The 23716-nt window shown below is 43.1% G+C and overlaps 1 long non-coding RNA gene across 5 annotated transcripts in view; it reads left to right on the forward strand.

Moving 5' to 3' along the window:
- LOC111172315 (uncharacterized) overlaps positions 1 to 23716 on the forward strand; it is a 65961-nt gene that overhangs the window by 7889 nt on the left and 34356 nt on the right. The window contains exons 2-4 of one of the 5 annotated variants that reach the window (XR_016388157.1): positions 43 to 483; positions 4692 to 4761; positions 5183 to 23716. The exon at positions 5183 to 23716 is cut by the window's right edge and continues 34356 nt beyond it. This is a non-coding gene — a long non-coding RNA (uncharacterized LOC111172315). Of the gene's footprint in view, positions 1 to 42 lie in introns of all 5 variants that reach the window. The other 4 variants (XR_016388159.1, XR_016388160.1, XR_016388161.1 and 1 more) reach the window with 4 other exon arrangements.

Genomic DNA, 23716 nt, shown 5'->3' on the forward strand with positions numbered 1-23716 from the left:
AGTGTTACTGATTAGGTGCCTAATTTGATACTTTCTCCACAGGCAGAGTGAATAGAACCAATTAACCTGACAGTGGAAGAACAAAACTCATGTAACTGAGACAAGAAAGTGACTACAATCTATAGATATATGTGGCCATTCGTCTTACGGCTTATGAAGAGAAAAGTATTGAACACAGAGCCCATGTTTGTTTACTCTCATTTTTGCTGTGACTTGTAAAGTGCCCTGAGTTAAGTCACTTTCCTTTTTTCTGTCCCAGCTAAAAAAAAATGATAGCATATTTCTTGTATCCTTATAAGACAAACAAGTTGATGTGAATATAATAGCTGCTTCTAACAGTTTGTGAGCCCGGGTTAAATGGTGGTGGGCTTTTTTTGGTTGTAACTGACGCTCTGTCTTGTCTTACTCCATTTTTCTTTTGCATTGCTCTCAGATCTCTATTTTATGACCAAAGGAAGACATGACAACTTGCTTGACTGACAGGTAAAACAGCACACTGGACCTAGGATCTGTAGTTCTAGTGTGGATTCTGCCTCTTACTAGCTGTGAGACCTTCAGCAGGAAGACCTTAACTTTGGCCAGCCTCCATTTCCTTATCTGAGCCCTGAGATTCTGTGATTCTTAGTTTATAGGAGGTCAAGAAAGCTGACATATGATCCTCTCTGATTAATCCAGTCCATAGACAATTACTCAATATTACCCCATCTCTCCTTCCTCTGAGTTTCTACTGAAGTATATCAAGGCTACACCATCTAACCAAATTAGTCCTCTAATGGTAAGCTCTAGTAAGGCAGGGTTCAATGTATGAAATCCCATCTCATCTCCTGCCTCCCTGCCCCCACCCTGGCAAACTCCCAGATCTAGGCATTTGTTGTAGGACTCAATTTATATATGTTGGCTAAAGGAGGAAGCTCAGGGACTCTACAGCTATCTATGAGAGTTGACTTCTTTTACCTTACAGAGAAAAGAAAGGTCATTTGGCAAGAATTTCCTTTGATAACTTCTTCCTCCAGCACATACACCTAAAAATAATTTGTGTTAATTCATCCTTGAAAAGATCGAAAAAATAGGACTATATTAAAATTCAAATCATGCATACAACCAAAAGCACCATTACGAAGTTAAAAACAAGCAACAGACCACAAGAAGGTATTTGCAAAAAGAAGTAACCAGAATATTTTTTAAAAATCCTTCATATCATTAAGAAAACAGACAAATAACCCAACAGAAAAGTGAAAAGAATGGGGAAGAGGAGGAAGAAGAGAAGATATGAACAAACAATTTACAAAATGACACCAAATAGCCAATAAACATATGAAGAATACTCAAACTTATGAATAATCAGAGATATATCAACAAAAACTTATCAAATGGGAGAAAATTTTAAATTTTGAATGAAAAAAAAACCACTCATGCACAATTGATGGGTATTGTTTTATCCACGTTGGAGAGCAAGTTGGCTTTATCTACTGAGGGGAGACTGACATCAACAGTTGAAAAGTTAGATCTGTAGTATTTACATGGTGATAAGTTCCATGGAGAAAAATAAAGGAGAGTAAGGGGATGGGTAGTGCAAATGGAGGGCATAGGTTGTATTCATTTTACAGCAAATAGTCAGGAAAGCCTCACTGAAAAATTGACTTTGGGGCAGATATTTGAAGGGAGTAAGAATTGTGAGCCATGCGGACATCTGGTAGATCATTCCATGCAGAGGGAACAGCAAATGCAAAGACTCTGAGGTGGGAGTGTTCCAGTTTGGGACATGTTGAGTTTGAAAGGTCTATTATACATTCAAATGGAAATGCCACAAAAGCAGTTGAATAAATAGATATATAGACGATACAGAGATAGATATCTCCCCTCACTAGAATGTAAGCTGCATGAGAGCAAGGCCTTGTCTGAGAAAAGAGCAGTGCTAGGGCAAGGACCTAGCACTGAGAAAAGAGCCTGGCATGGAATAGGTGTTCAACAAATATTTGTTAAGTGAACGTTGAAGCTACTTGAATAGAAGAGAGTGAGAAGAAAACATGGATGAGGAAGGAACACTAGCATTCACAGGCTGGGTGGTAGAACAAGAGTCTGTAAAATAGACCAAAGTCCCAGCAGCCAAAGGAAGGAAATCCAAGATAGAATAATGTCACAGAAGTCACAAGAAGAGTTTCCATAAAAAAGGTGTCAAATATTGTGAAGAACAGGTGAGGTGAGAACTGCAGAGTGGCTCTCTGGTTTTGAGAAGTAGAAGAGCCTTGGTGACTTTGTGGATGACAGTCATTTTAGTCATATCATACATATTATGTGTATATGATATGTATGTATCTCATATGTATATGAAATAAATAAAGTAGACTTGGAGAGGAGCAGGTTTGCTGGAGGTGAGAGTGAGAGAGAGAGAGAGAGAGAGAGGAAATAAAGGGTTTAGTTTAATTGGGGCTAGGTTAAGTGTATGGTGTCTGTTAGAGATCAGCATGGAAATATAAAGTGGGTGCTTGAATTTGTTTAACAAATATTTATTGGGCACCTGGAATTCCAGGTCTGTTAACAGCAGGTAGTTTATATTGGATTGACCCTTTTGCAAATAATAATTATAAACTCTGGGGGGGGGGATTATCTAAAGACATTAAAGAGTAACCAAACTAGAAACTAGAGAAGAGTTGACGCTTAGAAGGAGGGAATGGCACTAGATGAGTTTTCTGTTTGTTTTTAAAAATGATTTCTTCTGCCTGAGGGCAAGCTCCAGTCAACTCCATGCTGAGGCTTTTAGAATGTGGACAGAAACCCACAGTTTTGGTGAACTGGTTTGAGGAATTAGGAGACAGAGTTTGAAGCTATCACAGCAACTGGAAAATGTTAGTGGTCATGGAGGTATCCTAGAAAGGAGGAAACAACAGAAGAGAACCTCCAAATTCTGTGCATTAAGTTTTCCCAAACCTCTGGCTGATCTCTGAGCAATACTCATGTGAGGCAGACTTCAATCAACCCAGCTAATGATGAAAGAACTGAATAGAAATTTCAACCCTTGCCCACCACAGAGGAGAAAAACATAGTCTAACCAAGTTAACCTTTTTTTTGTGGGAGAGGGCCTTAAAATTTTTTTTATTGAAGTATATTTGATTTACAATGTTGTGTTAATTTCTGGTATACAGCAAAGTGATTCAGTTATAAATATAAATATATTATTTTCCATCATGGTTTACTATAGGATATTGAATATAATTCCCTGTGCTATAAAGTAGGAACTTGTTGTTTATCTATTTTATATATAGTAGTTTGTATCTGCTAATCCCAAACTCCTAATTTATCCCTCCCCCACCCCCTTTACCCTTTGGTAACCATAAGTTTGTTTTCTATGTCTGTGCCATATGTTATGTTATGTGAGAGGAACATAACAGAAACCATAGTCTCTATAATATATCATTCACATTGTGCAAGCACAATCTAAAATTAGAGACAATCAAAGAAACATAAAAGTGGAACCATGTTCAAGAGAAAAGACAATCAATGATGCAGAAGTTGGGATTAGGAGACAATTATTTTAAACTAGCTATTTTAACTGTTCAAGGACATAAACAAAGATATACTCATAATGAATGAATAGACAGGAAACCTCAGCAGAGGAACAGAAACTATAAAAAGGAACCAAAAATTCTGGATGTGAAAAATACAGTATCTGAAATAAAAACTCACTCAATAAGATTAACAGGTGACTGGAAATGTTAGAAGAAAGAGTCAGTGAACTTGAAAATAGATCAAGAGAAGTGATCAAAAACTGAAGAGAGAAAAAAATATTGAAAAAATTTAATAGAGCCTCAATGACCTCTGTGTCAATATCAAAAGTTCTAACATGGTTGTAATTGTCACCCCCCAAAGAAGATGAGAGAGAAAATAATTCATTAAAAAATTTTTAGAAAATAGCGGTTAAAATTTTTCCAAATTTGTTGAAAGACTTGAAATTACAGATTCACGTAGCTTAGTAAATGCCAAGCAGAGTAAGTAAATTTAAAAAACAGGGCTTCCCTGGTGGCGCAGTGGTTGAGAGTCCACCTGCCGATGCAGTGGACACGGGTTCATGACCCAGTCTGGGAAGATCCCACATGCCGCGGAGCGGCTGGGCCCGTGAGCCATGGCTGCTGAGCCTGCGCGTCCGGAGCCTGTGCTCCGCAACGGGAGAGGCCACAACAGTGAGAGGCCCGCGTACCACAAAAATAAACAAACAAACAAACAAACCATACATAATACTCAAACTGCTAAGAGCAAAAGATTCTTAAAAATACAGAGCACCTACTGTGTGCTAGGCCCTGGAATAAAATAATGCACAAAACAGTTGTAGTCCCTCTACTCAGAGCCAATACATTTTTAACTGAGAAAACATTTTTAAGTATCAATTGACCATTAGCCAGATTAGCCACTGATCACCCACATGTCTAAAATGGAATTTATCTTCTTTTCTCCAGTGTTGCTTCATTTCTTGTATTTCCTTTTTCAAGAAATGATGTCACCTGCCACATTCTCCTGAGGGAAGCCTGGAGTCTCTCTGGGCTCATCCTTTCCTTTCTTCTCTACCTCAGTAGGACACCAACTCCATTTATTATACCAAATCTCTTTCCCCCTCACAGCTGCTGTCTTAGTTCAATCCCTTGTCATTTAGAGCTTGGAAGGCTACTACATTGTCATCCTGCTCTTTCTTCTTTCAGCTGCCAGAATCATTATTTTAAGCCCCAATTCTCATCAGCCCAAGGAGAGAAAATTTGTACACATGCTTAGGTAAGGAGACCTGAGGGTACGGAGGCATATTGGGGCTTATTTTCCCACCAAGAGGATAACTTGAGCTAAGTGTTTCACCTCCTTAGGTGAACACCTCTTTGTATGATCGCTAGCACGTGGGTAGACCAGCTGACTTAAACTAGGAGAGTGGTCTTTTTCAGTGAAACTGGTTTTGTACTCTCCCCAGTTATACGTGATTGACTACCCTTATTTACTTTTTAAATCACTTTTTGTGGAATAGTATTCATGCCCATCATTTATATTCCTTGGGTCTTTGCTTCTAACCTTGATTTCGTAGGCCTCCTTATGTCTATCTAGAATGGGTTTAAGCAATTCATTTGCCAAAACAAGTTCCAAATTTCTCCAAAACATTATCTTTTGCTTGTAATCACTTTCTGCTCATCAGCATTTTTGATTTCAGATCCACCACGAAGAGAAGACTATGGCATTGACACTAGGGAAATGGTTCTCTCTGAACTTAGACCAGCTCAAACTAGGAAAGATAGAACCTGCAGAAAGATTTGGCTCACCCAGCTGAACAGGGGTGAGTCACCTTTAACTCTGTAGGGATGCCTCCCCTACTGCGTCGCCCCTACCTGAGCTGCCCTCCCTCACATTCCTGCTCTTGCTTCTGCTCCATCTTCTATCTTCCAACGTGGTTGGGCGCAGGGCTGGAACCAGGTGAGCCAGCTCTTACCTCTGCCCTCACTGGCTTATGGCAGTCCTCTCTTCTGTGGCCTGTTGTTCTCTTTCTAGGAGCTCCCAGACAGTAACCATTCTCTGGTAAAGTTTATAGTATGACACCTACCTGAAAAGTATACACATATTCTGTTTATTTCATTGCCGAAGCTAATTACCACATTAATACATTCTGTAAATACCTCTCCTACCCAGAGTTCTCACCCTGAACCCATTGAATAATAACATAGGAAAGGCTCTTGAAACCTGGGAGAGGAATATTCCTCAAGAGCATCCAGCCCAAGACACATATGGCAAGTCTGTTGCCAACTCCCTATTTCTGAGAAACTCCTTTAGCATGCAGGAGACCCCTTTAGAGTTCACTAAAATCCAAGTTAGATGCAACAGAAGTAGTAACAACAAAGGTATAAAAAAGAAGGGAAAAAAGTTGTTACAAACAGTGAGTAATGATAGCGTTTTTTAAAAAATCAATATATGTCCACATACTTCTATGCATGAGGTGCATCCATCAAAGTGAGTGGGTGATATTTGTCCAAGCCTGGCTGAGTGAGCCAGTGCAGCATGACTCACCTTCTGTGCTATCAGTAAACTGCCAAGCCTCTTGCCTGGAGTTAACAAATAAAAGAAACTCTACTCTGAATATGTCACTAGTTGAATCTTTAAATGTAATCCAATTACCAGTCAACTTACAAACTTTCTCCATATTCTTCAGGTTGTTTCTAATCTTCCTCCTAATCACTTCTGCAGCCTGGCTGGATTTTATTGGGTTTATCTTAGTTTGCTTTGAGAAGGGATCGAAATGTCTCCTTCTCTAAGAAGATCATTGTGTATCCACCACCACCCCCCCACCTCACAACAGGTTGGGTAGAGCAGAAAGGTGATCTCATAGGGTTTTTCCACCCAATTATTCTGATTTTTCAAACACAAATATATGAAAGCCCCAATCGTTGCCTCTTAAAATCCCCTTTGTGCTCAAAGAGGAAGCTTGGTGAATAGTTTCAGCAAAGTATCAGGAATATCAGATAGCACTGATTCACCCAGTTCTGGAAACAAACCTCAGTTTCTTCAATCACTGGTTCAAGATGAGAAAACTCTAAAAATGTGAAAACTTCCCTTTGTCATGTACTAATATGGCAACAAACCAGAGATCAGCCTGTCCTCTGAGAAACATGACACATGAATTTGACAAGCGTTCCATCTTGTTCCACCCCAGCTCATGCTGTGCCCTTCTGGCTACATTGCTCCCCGTGTTCTCTATTCAAGTCTTATTCATCTTTGGAGGTCCCACTCTCTCCCAGTAACCTTCCCCAATTTATTGGCTTAGAGGGAGCTTTTCCTCCCCTAAACTCCTCTGGCACATATGTCAGAATGTCTTAATTGGCATTTAGTTGATTTCCAGGGTAGAGATTGTGCTGAATTCTTATTCTCACACCTATGGGGTGCTGGTGCTTTACTTATAGCACTGGTGTGCAATGTTGACTGGGCATCAGAATCACCTGTGCAGCTTTTAGGAATTACAAATGTCTGGGTCTCACAACAGAGTTTCTGAATCAGACTCACTACTTAGGTGATTCTGATTTACCCCTGGAATGAGAACTACCACTTTGCCATCATTGTAAGGATTACATGAGCTAATATGTGGACAGGCACTTTTTCAAAAAAAAAACTATAGACTTTCATTACAAATTATGACTTGAAGTGAATGCTATGGCTGCTCCCTAGCCCCACCTTTAGCCCTTAGACCCAACTCCCTTCCTTTCTAACAGAACCTCTGTATGTTCAGAGGGCCACCCCTCCTCAACACAGTCCCCTTACTTCAGAGGAAGCCCACCCCATCCTCACTGTGTGGTGAGGGGCTGAACGGTCTGAGGCTAAGTCCATGGTTCAGGAATGGGTGTGTGACCCAATTCTGGCCATTGAGAAGCAAGAGGAATGCTGAAGACTTTGGGACGGGTCTTCCTCTTTACTCTTTCTTCCGCTATTACCTTAGTTGTTACTGGCAGCCACCCTATGGTCTTTCTCTCTCCCTCCCCTCTCTCTTTTCCAGAGGGGAGAAAAAAGTTTAGGATGAAACTGTGAAAAATCCTGGATCCTTAATGGTGGGACAACAAACCTGAGTTGATCGAAATTTGGACTTCCACTTACGTGAAACAATAGATACCTAATTGTTTAAAATGGTTCTGTTACTTGTAGCTGAAATATCCTCCCAGGTATACTTGTTTTCATTCCTTCGATCCCAAGTATCACCTGGAGCAATGCCTTCTTTAGTAAATGCTCAATAAGCATTTGTTGAATGAGTGAATGAATAAGCACATATGAGTGCCTATATATGCCAAATACTGGAGATATAGTAACTAAACAAAGTCCCTGTCATCATGGATCATTTTGTATTCTGGTGGGAATAAAACTGCATTTGTGGGTCAGGTTAGCAGCTTCTCTACAGAAACAAGCTGTATGTTTCCACTTTGTAAGGAGATGGGTTCAACCATCATAATTAGAAGAGGAACACTTGTGCCAAAGGGTCACTGCTCAGGAATTCACCTGACCACAAGAGTGACTTTCTTTTCTTTTTTAATTAATTAATTTATTTATTATTTATTTTTGGTTGCATTGGGTCTTTGTTGCTGTGTGCAGGCTTTCTCTAGTTGCGGCGAGTGGGGGCTATTCTTTGTTGCGGTGCATGGGCTTCTCATTGCGTGTGGAGCACGGGCTCTAGGTGAGCAGGCTCAGTAGTTGTGGCACATGGGCTTAGTTGCTCTGCGGCATGTGGAATCTTCCTGGACCAGGCCTCGAACCCGTGCCCCCTGAATTGGCAGGTGGGTTCTTAACCACTGCACCACCAGGGAAGCCCCAGAGTGACTTTCTGAAGTTAAAGAAAAAGGAAATGACAAGTGGCATCATGAAGAATACTTTGTTTCCAAGTTTATGATTTAGAGGAAAAACTACAGTGCTCTTATCACTATACCTCAGCCTCAGAGCAAAAGACAGGTAATTGCGGAGGACCAAATGGGGAGTAACAATCTGAAAGGGTTAGGAAAATGTAATTTTAATAAATGAATGGAATCTGGAGAAGGGAAACCAATGACCTACTGAGTATCAATCTGTGAGTATGTGAAAGGTAACCACAAGAGGTAGCGATCGGCTCATCTCCGATTCTTCCCTCTGTGTGAATGCAGGCAAAGGGAGGATGTCTTCCCCTTAGAGATTGTCCAGTGCCAGTTTAAACTGGGGATTGGCCTTCCTTAGAGATATTTTAGTATAGGATAGACTCTCATTTAAGACCACCTTAGATGTATTCTTTGTGTATGTTATAGGATGACCTCATTCATTTTCTGGGGTAGTGAACGCTGGTGAGGGTGAATGCAGCCATCACTGAAGATTAAGGAAGGAACCACCTGGTGAGGGAAATGATTGATGTGAAAGCAGATTTTGGGCAGCAACAGGCCTAATGATTCAGCCAGCTGGTCAGAAAACAAATTCAGAGGGATCATGTAGGAAGGAGCAGTCCAGCAAAATGAGTTGAGGGGCAAAATCAGAAAGATTAATGATGATGCAAAGCAAAGGTAAACACTCTAGACCTACGGAGATGAGGGCTTCAGGGAGCAGGTGCCATTGAAGCCTGACACCAGGGAAATAAGAGTCAAGGACATTGACGCTAAGGTTCTGAGGTCAGGTCTTAGTAATTAAACTCAGCACCAGCTCACAGACAGGAGACTGACAAAGCATAACCCCTGCCGGGATAGAAAGTGTCACATAGACCTTGTGAGATAAGCTGTGGTCAGTGCTGTGTAAACGTTCAGTGGGTGAATGAGCTCACCAGGCTGTCATGTAAGATGGCGGCGATCAGACAGTTCTTCATCCTTACGCTCTAAAATTGTAGGTTCTTCTGGAACTGGCAAAAATTTCAGTTCTCTGAAACAAAAAGACCATTGTAATGGACATCTTTTCCCCCCCCACAGCTTGCATCTCTTCCCCTGGTGATAGCACTGCAGTTTCCTTTGGGAGACCACTCCTCCTTGGCTCTCAGGTGATGCCAACTCCCAATCACACTCTCCCATCTAGGAGTGCGTGAGTGACTTGGTTTGACTAATTAGCATATTCCATCCCTCTAGACACAGTGATTGGTTCAGGGAAGGCACGTGACCCAAGTTGGTTCAATGAAAGTCAATTCTGAGATTTTTGCTGGGACTCCTGGGAAGAGGCAGTTCTCTTTCTGCTGGGGCTCCTGAGCTGTACAATGTAGAATGTAAGCACAGAGCTGGCAGGAGCCACTTCATGGAGAGGACTTGCCTGCAAATGGAACCAACCCAGAGGCAAAGAGAGCTAAGGGGGGAAGAGGGAGGGAGAGATTGAAAGACAATTATTCGGATGATATAATTTGAGTCTCTGGAACCAGCTGTGCCTGAAGACAGACCTAGCCTTTTCTGTTACAATTAAGACATCCTGAATTGGGTTTCTGTTACTTGTGACTTATTATTTATCATTGAAATGATAAATAATGGAGACCATATTATGATAAATAACTTTGCTTCCCCATCTTTTCAGGTGAGTTGATGAGATCCAGCCAGTCAACTTATGTTGTGCTTTCTATTGCCAAATACTGTTCTGAGCACTAGGGATACAGCCTTGAATAAAATAGTCCTTGCCCTCAAGAAATTTGCCTTCTAGCAGGAGGAGACAGCCATTAAACAAGTCAACAATAAATAAGAAAAGTTTAGGTATAGATAAGAGCTATCAAGAAGATTAAATAGGATCGTGAGTAGGAGAGGCCATTTTTAGTGAGGGTAACCAGGGAAGGTCTCTTGGAGGAGAAGATGACATTTGAGCTGAAGTCATAATGTTAAGAAGAGACAGCTGTTCAAAGATTGGGGAAGAATGCTCCCAGCAGAAAGAAGAGCAAATATAAAGGCCCTCAGACAGGAACAAGACTGACCTGTTCAGGGGATGGAAAGAAGGTGAGGGTGGCTGGAGTGTCCCGAGTGATGGGACAAGTGGAGGGAAGTGAGACTAAAAAGGGACTAGTTTGGGACAGACCCCTCGACCTTGTGAGAGTTTGGATTTTATTCTGGATGCAATGGGCATTCACTGGAGTGCTATCAGAACCTGACTTACCTTTTAAAAACATTATTCTTATTGTCGGGTGAAGTTTGGACTAAAGGAAGACAAAAGGGAAGTAAGAAAGACCTATTAGGAGATAATGCAATGGTCCAGGCAAAAGATGATGGAGGGGCTGTGAACTAGGGTTGGAGCAGCAGAGATGGAAATGGAGAAAGGTAATTGTATTTAGGATACATTTTGGAGGCAAAGCCAATAGGATGTATGAATGGATTAGAAGTGAGTTATGAGGGAAAGAGATGATTCAATATGATGACTAAGTTTTAGCCTGAGTAGCTAGGTGGATTATGGTGCCATTTACAAAAATGAGAAAGCCACATGGGGGAGATTTGGGGTAGGAAAGGATCCATAGTTCTGTCTCAGCCGTGTGAGACATCCAAGTAGAGATGCCAAGTGAGCAGTTGGCTAGCCATATCTGGAGTTCAGGGGAGATGTTTAGTCTGGAGATGTTTATGTGCAAGTCATAGACATATAGATAGACTAGATGAGTTCACCCAACTAAAGAAGAGAAGACAGATGGTCAAAAACAGAGCCCTGGGCTCTGCACCATTCAGAGGAGGAGATAAGGAGCAAAGGAGAATGAAGAAAGGCCAGTGAGGTAAGAAGAAAACCAGACAAACACGATGTTACAGAAGCCTAGATAAATGTTTCAAGAACAAGACAGATGTCATCTAAGTTGAATGCTGCCCAGAGGTTGACTAAAATGAGGACAGAGCACCGACTGTTGGCTTTGGCAAGATGACCCTGTTAAGGGACCTTTCAGTGGAGGGATAAGGGTGAAAGCAAAGAGAATAAAGCCAGAGGAAAACACCCAGGTGGTGCTCTAAGGCTTGCTGGCCAGTTCTAGACATGTGGAATGTACTGACAAGCCTTCGTTAGGGATAGCCTGTCTTCTTTTTTTTTCCAAGAGTCAAATATTTTTAAAGTTTATTTTTAGTTTACATACAATGAAATGCACATAGCTTAAGTGATGACTTTCTTTTATTGAGGTGAAATTCACGTAACATAAAGTTAAGCATTTTAGAGTGAACAATTCAGTAGCATTTAGTACAGCACCATGTTGTGCAACCATCACCTCTTTCTAGTTCCCTAACATTTCCCTCACTCCCAAGGAAGACCCCATACTCCTTAACGGGTATGGGGGTGTCCTTTGGGGATATGCTTTTTTTTTGGCTAACCCACATGTGGAATCTTAGTTCCCTAACCAGGGGTCAAACCCGTGCCCCCTGCAGTGGAAGCGCAGAGTCTTAACCACTGGACTGCTGGGGAAGTCCCGGGATATGCTTTCTCAATACACCATTTAATGCACTCCAAGAAAGCAGATTTGTTTTTTAGCTCTGAATAGCTAAAATCCACATAAAACAGTTCTTTATTGAAAGGACATCGGCCAAGCCAAAGTAAACTATTGTGTAAGAAGTCAGGATTGTGGCTACCCTTGAGAAGGAGAGAGTTTGTAGTGAATGGAGGGAGAGCATCAGGGGGGTTTCTGGGGTGCTAGAGATAGTCTGTTTCTTGACCTGGGTGCTGGTTGTGGAACCGAGCAGGACCCTGTGGGACTCCCGGGCCTGGAAGCCTTTCTGTTTCCCCCGTTCCTTGTTTGTAGGGAACAGACCCCAGCCTCCCTGACCTTCCCTGAGTTCCAAAGGGAAGATTCCAACGGTTGCTAATCAGGGAAGGGAGGGGATGCAGAGACAAGGGAGGAACAGCCCAGAAACAGTAGTGCAGCCTTGGGGCAGGGTCCTGGTTCCTCCTCAAGTGATACACATATCTTTAAGCTCTTTATAGAACAAACCTGAACAAGTGGAAGATGTCAGCATTCTTCAGAAGACCACCAGAGACCAGATTAAAGGAACCAGAGAAACTCATCAAAATATTACCTGAGACCAGATTAGAGTGCAAGCCCTGCACACACCCTAACCTTATCAGCAACCCCACCCTTGAACTATTGCTATAAAACTCCTCACCAAATCCTCCTGGGTTGGGACACACAGTTTTCGAGGGCAGGAGCCCGCTGTGTCCCCCCTTTGCCTGGCAAAGCAATAAAGCTATTCTTTTCTACTTCATCCAAAACTCTTGTCTCCAAGATTCGATTCGGCACCAGTGCACAAAGGCCAAGTTTTCGGCATCAGCTGCATGGATGTATTCACTTAACAATAATTATTCAAGCTGTACAGTTATAATATGTACACTTTTCTGTATGTATGCTTCAAGTTAATTTTTAAAAATAGATAAGGAATCAGGATGCCTGGGCTTTAGCTCCAGCCTGGAGGTGACTAGCTGTGTGATACTAGGCAAGCCACTTAACCTCTTTGGAACTCAGGTCCCCTCACCTGTAAATGAAGAGAATTGAGCCAGATGCCCTCCAAGGTCCCTTCTACCCAACATGGTTCCACATGTGGTTTCCTCCGTTTGAAGTAGGGCACCTGTGCTGCTGAAATCAGCCTGAAACCTTGCTGAACTTGGCAGAGAGGGAGCTGGGCCTTTTTTGCGTTCCTCCTTAGTAATTAGGCGGCTGGATGTTCAAGCATTATTGTTATTTTAAAAAATCAATTAGCTGAATAAGAAAATGCCATTGAGACAAATCATGCCTAGCATGATTCCAGCTGGGTAGGAAGATAATGTGGTCAAATCCAGAAGGGGAAAATATGTTTCTGATATATTGGAACTAATCCATATATTTAAAACTGCATATGGGACTTCCCTGGCGGTCCAGCAGTTAAAACTTCACCTTCCAATGCAGGGGGTGCAGGTTCGATCCCTGGTCAGGGAGCTAAGATCCCACAGGCCTCACAGCCAGAAGCAATATTGTACCAAGTTCAATAAAGACTTTAAAAATTGTCCACATCAAAAAACAATCTTAAAAAAAAAAAGCTGCATAGGAGAAGATGGAGGCTTTTAATTTTTTTTTTTTTAAGTTTTGTAGGGGAAGAAACTTCACACACTTACTTGTGATTTGTACCCACTGCTGCATTATTAACAAGCCACTGGCTCTGGCAATGACCACATCCCTATTTCCTCCTTTTAGAAAAAATTTAGTTAAAAAAAAAATGCTTCTAGGACATCTGGAATGTTATCAATCAGTATTCCTATCTCTGGGATTAAACCTGGAGAGTCTATGAAACAAATTAAATGAAACAAACATTTTTTCCTATACTCCTCTTGTTCATTATTCCAATAACTGCATTTTGCTAGTCAAGCAGAAAATATGATATTGTTGTGTTTGTTTAAAGCTTTTTTCTGAAGATTACCTGGTCTGTGTCCTGCATTAACCAGGTAACTCTGGGCCAGTTTTTGTTTGTTTGTTTGTTTTGGCTGTGTTGGGTCTTCGTTGCTGCATGCGGGCTTTCTCTAGTTGCGACGAGCGGGGGCTACTCTTCGTTGAGGTGCATGGGCTTCTCATTGTGGTGGTTTCTCTTGTGGTGGAGCACAGGCTCTAGGCGCACAGGTTTCAGTAGTTGTGGCATGTGGGCTCAGTAGTTGTGGCTCATGGGCTCTAGAGTGGAGGCTCAGTAGTTGTGGCACATGGACTTAGTTGCTCCTTGGCATGTGGGATCTTCCCAGACCAGGGCTCAAACCCGTGACCCCTGCATTGGCAGGCGGATTCTTAACCACTGTGCCACCAGGGAAGTCCTGGGCCAATTACTGAAATTTCCTGAGCCTTAGTTTTCCTTTCTGTGAAAGAAGATACTGTTAGTACCCACCTCAGGGTGTGTGTGTGTGTGTACACATGTGTGTTTGTATACGTGTGTGTGCATATGCACACAAGCAAATTCGTTTACATAACCCATGGAAAATGCTTTGCTCAGTGCCTGACATATAACAGGCACTCGTTAAATATTAGGTGTTTTTACTCCGGGGAAGAAGAGGCGTTCTTATGTCTGTGGGGAAGGAGCAGGGCAGGGTCAGGCAGCCGAAAGTGGGTCTGACCATTTTCCTTTTGTGTGGCCTTGGGGACTCCTGCCCCCAAGGGCTCTTGGCCACTGTGGCTCTCACAAGACCCCAGCAAGGCCTTTAGACTTCTCTGTGCTTGTCAGTTTTTAGTCCCTGCTTGTTGCACTTTAGAACCACAAATAGCCCTGGAGAGAGGGAGTCAGAAGTTCTGGGAGTAATGTATGGTGACCACACCCATGCCACCACAGCTGGTGACAACAGGCCTTTAGCATAATGGAAGGCATTTGGGGATCTATTTTTCTCTCACTGCACAGAGCATTACTCACCTCGCTCCTCTGTGTCACAAGGAAGGAGGAAGGAGGGGGACACGATAAATTGTCAAGGATGAGTCAAGTTTCGACAGAGCATCTTTGCTCAGAAGGCAGCGACTGCTGTTTCTTTTGCATTCCTGAGACTCAAATTGCAAAGCAAGTCCCAAACTCCTGTTTCTTTCTTCTTCTTCTTCTTTTTTCGTCCCCAGGGAAGGACAGCAACTGGAACTGTATTTTGATTGTGTTCTTTCTAGGTTAGAGATTGAAGGAAAATGATACTTTCAGAGCAGGCTTCTTTAGGGCCTCTGTGATTGTGTGGTTTTTTTAAAAATATATTTCTATTATACTTTTTTTTCTTCGTTTTTTGGCCGTGCCACACAGCATATAGGATCTTAGTCCCCTGACCAAGGGTTGAACCTATGCCCCCTGCAGTGGAAGAGCAAAGTCCTAACCACTGGACCACTGGGGAAGTCCAGGGCCTCTGTGATTCTTGATCACAAACACAGGCTGGTTGTTTGCCACCTCAGCCTCTCACCTTCTGTTAAGACATCAACTCCCATCTTAGCTCTTCTGCCCTTCCTTCCCTTCTAGCAGTGGCCACGATCATGCAATGGTTTCTCAACTGGCTCTAGATTAGAGATGAGCCTGGAGAACTTTCTGTTTCCCGCAGGTGTACCACCTAATCGCTGCTGTGTTCATTTCAGGTAAGAGGCTGGTTGATTCCTACATAGGCGTAAGTGCCTCTTCCTATGGCTCTGATGTCCCTATAAAGCGCTCTCTTCTCAGGGTAGCATGAGGTCTTTCCCCAGGAAGTATCAAGAGAGAGGAATACTAAAGGGAAGGAAGAGATGTGATCAGTTTTATGATCATTTGGTGTTTAAGCTAAAGTATTTTTCTTATAACACGTTGTATTTGCATATATTTTCTTATTTCCATGGTACAAAGCAATGGAAAGATCGGAAGGAAGATAAGGGATAGGGTCAAGTTCAGGGTGTAGGGCAGGAAAGGGAGCATATGACATTGTTGAATTAACCAGCCTTCTGTCTGGCATGAGACATATTTTGAGCATCTCCAAAGACCACAGGAAACAACATTGCAGAAAACATTGATTTTAACTGAACTGGTGTACTTGAGGCCTGCGGTTCCCAAACTTGGCTGAGCGCTAAGAGGTACGGGGAGCTTGCTGATGGTGTAAGCTCTGGGCCCTGGGCCAGGGGATTCTGAGTCCCTGGTGTTGGGTGGGAATCTTCATTTTAGAAGTTCCCCCAGGTGGTTCTGATGACAGGTCAGGTTTGGGAACTAACTGAGGCCACATTTTCAGGAGAGATGGTCACATATCATGTACCATCAACAAGGCAGTTCTGTTTTATTCCTAAACCTTTTGTTGTGACGTGTAACACACATGCAGAAAAACACACAGATCAGAAATGTTGTTCAGAACAAACACCCGAGTGTTTACCTCTCAGTTGAGAAACAGAACATTGCTAACAGATGCATTTTGGGGCAACTACACAAAATCTAGAACATTTTTCTATTTATAAATCATTGGAGCTCTTCCATTCTGTAGCACCTGAATGTGAGCCTTGGGTTTTAGGTGTATCTCTGCTACTCTCAGGCTTTTCTCTGATTTAAGGAGCTGACTTTTCATCCTTCAGAATCTTGCACTTGGATCCTGTAATTAATCAGGAGTCAGAATTTTGCTTCAAACCCCAACTCCTCTGCTTGCCGGCAGTGTGGTCTTGGGCAAGTTACTTTCCACCTCTGGCCCTTAGATTCCTCCTCTATAAAATAAGAAGAATAACAATATCTACCTCATAGGATTTTGCAAGCCTTAAATTTACTGAGCAAACTCAATATTTCCCAGCAATCGACAATTTTTCTTTCAGAACCCGTTTTCACTTTGCTCCTCTCCAAAACGTCTCTTCCCAGAAATTATCCTCTCTCTCCCCTGTATCTGGGCCCTGTGCCAGAGACCTGTGTCATGTCCATCCATATAGAGACATGCTCTCTTCTATCTTGACTTAAAAGGAAACAGGCAGGGCTTCCCTGGTGGCGTAGTGGTTGAGAGTCCGCCTGCCGATGCAGGGGACACGGGTTCGTGCCCCGGTCCGGGAAGATCCCACATGCCGCGGAGCGGCTGGGCCCGTGAGCCATGACCGCTGAGCCTGCACGTCCGGAGCCTGTGCTCCACAACGGGAGAGGCCACAACAGTGAGAGGCCCGCGTACCGCAAAAAAAAAAAAAAAAAAAAGGAAACAAGCAAACAAACAAAAAACCCTCCTTGACCCCATATCTCTCTCCTGACATCACCTTATTTTTCTGCTTCCCTTCATGGCAAAGATTTTGTAATTACCGTCTCTGCTTATTCAGTCTATGCTTGAATCTGGGCTTCTGTAAGCCACCCCTAAGCCACAGAGAGCCACACCTGTCAAGATGACCAGTATTGTCTGCATTGCCCCAGTCCAGTGATAACTGCTCTCTTCTGAACTTACTTAGCCTTTCAGCAGCGTCTGACAGAGTTGACCCTGCTGAGAGTTAGAGGCAAAGGCTTTTAGGTGTGGGAAACTGCAAGTGCAAAGGCCCTGAGACGGGGACAAGCTTAATGGGTTCAAGAAACAGAAAAAAAGGCTGGTATGGCTGGAGCACAGAGAGGGAAGGGTGGGAGCTGAGAAGGCAGAGGTCCAATCACGTGTCAACTGGAGTGAAGCTTCAGCACTGGGCCTTGTGCAGAGCAGGTGCCCCGTGTTTATCACTGTTATAATTAAGAGCTTAATAGTGCCAAGTGGGAGAGGTAGGAAGGGAGCTGGGCAGGGAAATGAAGAGAAAATTCCAGGTTTTGAAGAGCTTTCCCCCTAGTTGAGGGTCTAGATTATACCTGTCACATAGGTAACGGGAAAAGCAAGCCCGTGAGCTGATTTCTTGATGGTCAATCTGTTGTCATCACCTTCCCTCCAACACTAACCCTGCACACACTTTCTTGGTGAATTGTGTCCCATCCAGTGATTCTCTCTGGATAATTAAGGTTTAGTTTTTCACTTGACAGGGAAGAAAAGTGGGCTATGAGTCTCAGTGAAGAAAGAGATGACTAAGAAGATACCAACCATGAGATCACAGTGTGCGCTGGGGACAGAGACCAACCTCTGCTTTTCCAGACTACTCAAAGTCACCTCCTCCAAATAAATAGTGGCTGGCCTCTGCTGTTGTTTCATTTGGGCCAAGCTGCAAATCACACAAAAGAAATCAGGCTCTGGAAGCAGCCCTTTGGATTCCTGATGCAACACACGTGACCTAAGGCGAGTGCGTTTTTATCCTCCTGGTGTCCTTGCCACGCACATCCCTATCACAGGCACACCTGCAGGCACACACACGCAATCACACATGCACACACTTACACACACACTCTATGCACATATACCCTCAACATCCAGATGTTTAATGCACATAGACACTCAACACACACCCTCAACACACACAACATACAAGCACAACACACATACTCAATATATACAAGTACATACACTTGATACACATACATACTCAACTGATACACAGAGCAATACACACACCCACACACACACACACGCACTCAGCACCGACACGTTCAAACACTCATGCAAATGTTCATGCACAACCTGAGCATTCATGATCCTAGTGGACTATGAAATTCTTCCCATCTCTATACCTTTATTGCCCAGCAACTGAAAGTGGGCCAGCGTGGAAAACTGAAGTGAGTCAGGAAAAACTCACCACTTTCAATTATAATTTGATGCCGCTTATCTGCCAGATCAGAGTCTAGTGGAAAGGAGATTGAGAAAAATGAGCAAGTAATTCTTGTACATGAAGACACAACTGACAGAGTGCACTCTCTTTTTCTATCTCTGTCTTTCTGGCTGTCTTTTTCTTTATCTCTGATCATGGAAAAGTTGGCCCGGAAGGGTGACCCATTTAGAAATTATCTCAACAAAAAGTTAATGGGTACTGTGATGTTTAAAGGGATGTGTTTGAAATAGGCCACCCTGAGTTTACTCCCACAAAGCTTGAAAGTTTAGAGAATATTCCAGATACCATCTAGGCAAATTAATTGACGTTGGATGATGTGAAACCAAAACTTTAGTGAAGAATTCTGTGAACAAGTGGAATAGAAGATTTCGCCTTATCTAAAAGTAATTTACTTTCATTTCCAAACGTGGACACTAGCAGACTTCTTCCTCAAAATGATAACCCCATAGAGCCTCCTGGGTGATGGCACGTAAACAAGTAGGATCACTGTGTTCCCTGTTTTTGATTCTGGTAGACCACTCATGTGGCAAGAAATATGCTAGGGAAGAACAGATTCTGTTCTTAATCCGGTTGTTTTCAGACTTTTCTGCCTGAGGACATTTTGTCATTACACTAGTTTTCTAGTGTTCCTCTTTTTCATGTCTGGTAGCTCAATTTTTTTTTTCTGTCATGCTCGATTTTCAGCACTCCAGGACAGTGTGATATATTTACCCTCTCCATTTTAGACTCTAAGGCGTCTGTCAAGTGTCTCAATGTGTCTGGCTCAGTACAGGTGCTTCATTGAAGAAAATCTAGCAGAGTATTAAAAGTCAAAGTGACAGAGAAGGACAATTGTTTTAGTACTTTTAATGTTTCTAAAATTTTTAATGTTTCTATAAATTTTTAAATTTATATCAATCTTATTTTATTATAGAGCATATCTATTTGCCACTGACAGAAAACAAAACAAAACTGGTTCATCACCATTAGATAGTCTGAGAAGCAATGAAATAGACAATGTTAAAACCGAGGCATTCTGTTCATGAAAAGACACATATGGAGAAACTAGCCCCAGAATGGAGAAAAAAAATGTTTGCAGCACAGTAATTGTTAAAGGAGTTATAAGACTCAATTCAAATAAAAATGGGCCCAAGGGCGACGCAGTGGTTGAGAGTCCGCCTGCCAATGCAGAGGACATGGGTTCGTGCCCCAGTCCGGGAAGATCCCACATGCCGCGGAGCGGCTGGGCCCGTGAGCCATGGCCGCTGAGCCTGCGTGTCCGGAGCCTGTGCTCCGCAGCGGGAGAGGCCGCAACAGTGAGAGGCCCGCGTACCGCACAAAAAAAAAAAAAAAAAAAAAATGGGCCCAAAACGTGAACAGATATTTACATGAGAAATCCTCATGCCTGGTGCGCACGTGCGGAGCGGTCAACCTCACTATCACCCGGGGAAAGAATATTAAAGCCACAATGAAAGCCACAGAGCCACCAGATCAACAGAAACAAAGCTTCATAATTCCAAATGTTGATGAGGGCGCTCAGCAGCGGGAGCTCTCTGGCGGGAGCGTAAACCAGCCAAAGCCTTTGGAACACTCTTTGGCAGCATTCACTAAAGCTGAGCCTAAAAAGCTGGATTCGTGAGCCACAATTCCACTCCAAGTCCTAGTCCTAGGAAGTAACGACAACTTGTGCACAAACCCGATGACGAAAGCAGCATGATTTGTGATGGTTGCAAAGTGGAAACAAGCCATATGACAACCAACAGTGGACTGGAAAAGTAGATGCTGTGCTCTTTACACTATGAAACAGTAAACAGCAGCAGAGCCCATCAAGCCACAGCTTTAGACAATGATGTCGGCAAAGCGCATAGGATGCACCCTCTGTCGTGCAGGACATCTCAGGACATTTCAGGGTCAGACTCTCCTACAAATTCAGTAACATTTCGTGCTGCAGTCATTTCTGTCTTCAGAGCCCCTGCTTGGCGCCCAGATGCTGTGGGAGTGAGAGAGGGTCCTTGAAAGGGTCTTGGGCCAGGGGAGTCCAATGCTGTGGTGTTGTGTCGCTCTTGTTGAGAGCATTCGACCCGCTGGTTCTTGAACCACAGGGGCTGGTTCAGATTGAGTTGTTAGCCCTCCTGTTGCTTGTAGGCTGTCTGCCCTTCTCAAAGTGTTTCCCCAGCTGCTGTTGCTGTTCCCTGGTGTGGACCCTGCGTTCCTGGTGCCACCTCCTCTGGGGCCTGGTGATGGTATGGGGCCCATGAGGTTCTTAAGTTCTTACATCCTTCATTCCTCTGTTCACTCCCCTTGAGCTTGGTACATTTTTTAATGGTTTTTCTCTCAATTGTATTTCAAGCCATATACTCATCCAGAATAGGGTCCCCCAGAAGCATTAGGGAATGAAGCAGTCATGGTTCTAACCTCTGTGGACATAGCCCAGATTGACTGGGTAGAGACACACAAGGAAATGTTAAGACATTGAATGAGGACCGAGGACCTACCTTTTCCTCCAGGGAATAACCAGCCTCCTCTTTTCCTTCCCAGCTGCAGGCCCCCATAGTTCTACTCCTTAACCATGTCTTTCAATCCCACCCCAAAGATCTCATTTTAATTTTGCCTAATTGCTCCAATAGGTCTTGTGGTTTTGTTCCTTCCGAGATCTCTCAAAGTTGACTCCCAATCTGCCCACCATCCCTAATCAGCATCCTAGTAGAACAAGCCCCAGCCTCAGCTTTTGGAAGAAGCCAAGGTACAAATCAGCTCAGAGCTCTGTGGTGGCTTCACACTGAAGTGGGTATGTGTTTATAGCTTTTAATTGTTATATTGCTTTTTTTTTCAAGTTAGTCTAATTAAAAAATATAAAATAGGGAAAACATGTGCATTATACAAAATTCAAAAGGTAAAAAGGGGGGTAAAGGGAAAAAAAGTCTCATGCTCTCATTCCTGTCTCCAGCCTCCCCAGCCCACTCTCCAGAGGCGACAATGTCACTAGTTTCTGCCAAAGACAGTCTGCATATGCAAGATTACATGTATAGATAGCCTTGGTCTTTTTAAAAACCTAAACAATGGCATGCTGCATACAATGTTTGCCTTTTTACTTGAGAGTTCTTGGCAATTGGACATTTAGCTCTGCCTTGTTAAAGGCGTCATACCACTCCACTCTATAGAGATTCCAACTGGGGGACACCTGGGATTTTTCCTGATTTTTGTCTGTTACAAGGCTGCAGTGAAATAAGGACCTCTCCGTTTCAACTGCCCTTCTCTGGACTGAGTTTCCCTGGATAGTTATTAAAATGCTTAACTTTCCTTTCAAGAAAAGAGGATGTGGGAAGGGAGGGGTCTTCTGCAGGCCTGCTGGGGAAACAGGGCTCTTCTGTCTACTACCCCGCCCCCTTGAGAGAGCTGCTTGTCATGTGGAGGTGATGTGGGAAAACTCCCAGAAGAATGGTTTGCACGCAATGCAGTAACACATTGGTCAAGGTACTTTAAGAAGCTAAAAACATTTTTTAAATTTAAAAACAAAGTTTTAATTTAAATTTTTCTAAAAATAAATTTTAGGGACTTCCCTGGTGGTCCAGTGGTAAAGAATCCACCTTCCAATGCAGGGGACGCAAGTTCGATCCCTGGTGGGGAGACTAATATCCCACGTGCCGCAGGGCAACTAAGCTCCTGGGCCACAATTACTGAGCTCGCGCCTCAACTAGAGCCCGCATGCCTCAAACTACAGAGCCCATGCGCCCTGGAGCCCTTGCACTGCAACTAGAGAGAGAAAACCCTCATGCCACAACTAGAGAGAAACCCACGTGCCACAACGACAAGCCCGGGCCACAGTGAAAGATGCCATGTGCTGCAACTAAGACCTGATAGAGCCAAATAAATAAAATAAAATAAAATAAATAAATATTTTTAAAAATTTTTTAAAAGAAGAAGTCAAAAACATTATACAGGTATAAGGTGTGACTGTAAAGTAATGGGGCAGATTCTACTGGAATCATATGCTGGAACCAGCCACTTTGCTTTATGCTTGGATAGGTGATACCCAGAAGATTGAGAACACCTAATTCAGAATAACTCAGGGGAAAACTGGAAATATATTGTCTCGCGTACAAGTCCATAGTGTAGAGCTGGCTTTAGGAACCACTGGATTCGAATGCTCAGATGATGTCACAGGACTCAGTTCCTCGGTCTTGGCTTCGCCTTCTGGTGTATTAGCTCTGTTCTCAGAGGTCTACCCCTTGCGGGGACAAGATGCCATAGCAGCCCAAGCTTCAGCTCCCCTTCAGCTTTCACACAATAAGAAAGAATCCTCTTTCCTAGTAGCTGTAATTGAGTCTCCTTGACGCTGATTGGCCCGTCAGGTGGCTGTCCCTGAACCAGCCAGAGAATGTGATTCCCTGGTTGCCCCAGTCCTGATGTCCCAGTTCTGAGACTCAGGTCAACATCAACTCCACTGGAACCCCTTGGACTGAGAGGAAAAGAGTGGATATCTGAACATAAACCCCATGCTATTCTGGCATTAAGTGACATAGACACTGGGCCAGCAAGAAACTACACATTTTCATCACACTCAGGACTTACTGTTCATGAGCCTGTCATTTCAAACTTCTGGCTCAGAGAGCTGAGTTCCCTTTAAGGGATTTCTCCGTGTTCTGCTTTACGGGGTGGTAGAAACAAGCAATTAGATGCATGTGTGTGGCAAGAAGAGCGTTTATGTATTGAAATGAACTTTTAAAATGTTTCTTCCCTTATGAGACCCAAGAAAACTCTTCTTCCTGTCAAGTAAAGAGGTTTGCCCTATAAAGAATGAATGTAGTTCTTAATCAGAGTTACAGGGAAAGCAAACACAAAAAGGCTGAACGTCTTTCCTCTGCACGACCGAGATCAGGTGTAGAAAACCCTGCAATACGTGGAAGGACATTTAAATCAAAGAGAAAAAAAAGCAATTATTGTTTTCTGATCAAACATGATTGCATTTAAGAAAAGCTCAGCCATGCCTTTACTGTCACAAAGGGAAAGTGAAGGAGGGCCCAAATAAACTCCCCTACCCTCAAGCTTTGAAAGAGCCATAACAGGCTGCAGACGATCCAAAATTGTGCCAGGTAGTTCACACTGAAATAATCAATGAGTGTGTCAGTTCTGCAATCTTATTTTCTCAGCTTACACATCTATTTTAACTCCATTCTACAT

This window comes from Delphinapterus leucas, chromosome 16 (genome assembly GCF_059928025.1).
Source record: "Delphinapterus leucas isolate spDelLeu-1000000601 "Yukka" chromosome 16, BTC_Dleu_Yukka2, whole genome shotgun sequence".
Taxonomy (NCBI): Eukaryota; Metazoa; Chordata; class Mammalia; order Artiodactyla; family Monodontidae; genus Delphinapterus; species Delphinapterus leucas.